The following is a 2,489-nucleotide window of genomic DNA, read 5'->3' on the forward strand; positions in this document are numbered from 1 at the left end:
ATCTGTTATTGTTATTAATGTTGTTTCATGAAACCTGAATTAGTTTTCTACTAGGTATTTTTTAGATTTTATTTTCCATATGTGTTACAAATATTTTTTAAATTTATTATTTGACTTCTCTGTAGGTAAGATTTATTTTTTCTCCCCTAGGGAAATTTCTTCAATTCACACTTGAGGAGGAGAGATCTGATAAGAAAAGGAAGTATGTTCAATCTATATTCTTATTCAACTTAGTAGAAAACATAAGTTTTAGTTTATAGAACAATAAGCATGACATCTTTGAATATTCTTAGTGGTATTTTTAACAAAAGAAACATTGATATTGTACATGTTCATGATAATCTAACCATTTCCCATGCCTCATATGCTTTCTAGAAGGAATTTATCAGAAGCAATAACGGAATTCTCAAAGGAAGACTGTTTAAATGATGAAAAGTCTATTAACACTTTTTATTAAGTCTTTAAAATTATAGCAACAAGGATCATAAACCTTTATAAAAGTCAAAGACAGTGCCATCAGAATGAGAACTTAATTGAACCCTCTTAGCTCATTTTATCTAAGCTACTCATACAGCAATGAGTTCTCCAAAAATACAATATTGTCTAATATGTGTATGCCACACTACTCAAGAAGAGAGATGAACTATTTAATAGAAGCTATTATCATCTTTGTGGAAGTGGGTGAAATGGCTTTTCAGAAAACACTTGTGACTTTCTTTAGAAAAAGTAGCAGCTTCAGTATTTGGCTATATATATTATGTCTTTTGACAGGAGGATATAATCTTTTTTTTCTTTTTTCTTTTTTTTTTTTTTTGAGACAGAGTCTCACTCTGTCACCCAGGCTGGAGTGCAGTAGCGCAATCTCGGTTCGCTGCAACCTCCGCCTCCCGGGTTGAAGCGATTCTCTGGCCTCAGCCTCCTAAGTAACTGGAATTACAGGCGCCTGCCACCATGCCCAGCTAATTTTTGTATTTTTGGTAGAGACTGGGTTTCACCATGTTAGCCAGGCTGGTCTTGAACTCCTGACCTCAGGTATCTGCCCGCCTCAGCCTCCCAATGTGCTGGGATTACAGGCGTGAGCCACCACACCAGCCACTGGGCTATCAGTCTTTTAAGGTCAGAGACCCCATAGTATCCAATCCTGTGTCCTGAGTTTAGTGCAGTACCTGGACCCTGGTGGGTAGCAACAATTATTTATCTAAATGAATGAATGAGGCCAGCTCTTTATTGGTTGTGTAGGGAAATATAGTATGTCTATTATACTGAATTATAGTTCTGTATCATTTTGGCATCAATATTAATAATGATTATAAAAATAATAAAATCTAACAAGTTAACTTTTGAGTTATTATGTGACGAGCAATTTCCTTACAGCAAACCCAAGGTAAATAATGTTATGTCCTCCTTTTTACAGTTGAGAAAACTAAAGAAATTGAGCAACTATGAAAAAAAACAAGGACCTTCCATAGGAGACCCCTTCCTCCTTTTTGGCTACTTATCCAAGCGACTTGTTCAAGGCCACATTGCAATTTAACAAGACAGCCAGGATTAGAACCCAGTTTTCCAGATTGTCATGTGAAAAGTTTCACTTTATAAACCCCCCGGAGCCCGAGCAGTGTGAAGAAGAAGAGACAAGAACGACACCCTGACTCACCAAAGCCTGCGCGCCGCTGCGTCCCGCGCCCAGCGCCTACATCCCGCCGCCGTCGACGCCGCCACCATGCCCAAGAGAAAGGCTGAAGGGGATGCTAAAGGAGATAAAGCCAAGGTGAAGGACGAACCACAGAGAAGATCCGCAAGGTTGTATGCTAAACCCGCTCCTCCAAAGCCAAAGCCAAAGCCAAAGCCAAAGCCTAAAAAGGCCCCTGCAAAGAAGGAAGAAGAGGTACCCACAGAGAAAAAGGGGAAAAGCTGATTCTGGCAAGGAGGGGAATAACCTTCCAGAAAATGCAGATGCCAAAACAGACCAGGCACAGAAAGCCTAAGGTGCTGGAGATGCCAAGTGAAGTGTGTGCATTTTTGATAACTGTGTACTTCTGGTGATTGTACCGTTTGAAATACTATTTTTTATCAAGTTTTATAAAAATGCAGAATTTTGTCTTACTTTTTTTTGTAAGCTATGTTGTTAGCACACAGAACACTTCATTGTTTTTGGGGGAAGGGGCACATGTCACTAATAGAATGTCTCCAGAGCTGGATTGATGGGGGAAAACACCTTTCCCTTCTAGTTTTGAGAGACTTCCTCTTGGCCCCCAGGAGGAGGGAGTCCCTGACTTTGACACACATGGCCAGCTTGGCACAAAAGCCTTGTGGTATGGAAAAACAAACTCATTTTTATGTCTTCTTCCCCCTTTCCATCTCTCAGCATAGACTTAACTCCCTTAAGCCCAGATATCCACTGGGACCTGACCCTTAGTCATTGGTTACCAGCGTGTCAGGCAATCTGGACTCTCTTTTTTTTTTTTTTTTTTTGAGATGGAGTCTCGCTT

General features: G+C 39.9%; 1 pseudogene; it reads left to right on the forward strand.

Annotated features, from left to right (window-relative positions):
• Window positions 1–1,691: 1,691 nt before the first annotated feature.
• On the forward strand, window positions 1,692–2,082 carry LOC129534086 (non-histone chromosomal protein HMG-17-like; annotated as a pseudogene).
• Window positions 2,083–2,489: the final 407 nt, after the last annotated feature.

Source organism: Gorilla gorilla, chromosome 5 (genome assembly GCF_029281585.2).
Source record: "Gorilla gorilla gorilla isolate KB3781 chromosome 5, NHGRI_mGorGor1-v2.1_pri, whole genome shotgun sequence".
NCBI lineage: Eukaryota > Metazoa > Chordata > Mammalia > Primates > Hominidae > Gorilla > Gorilla gorilla.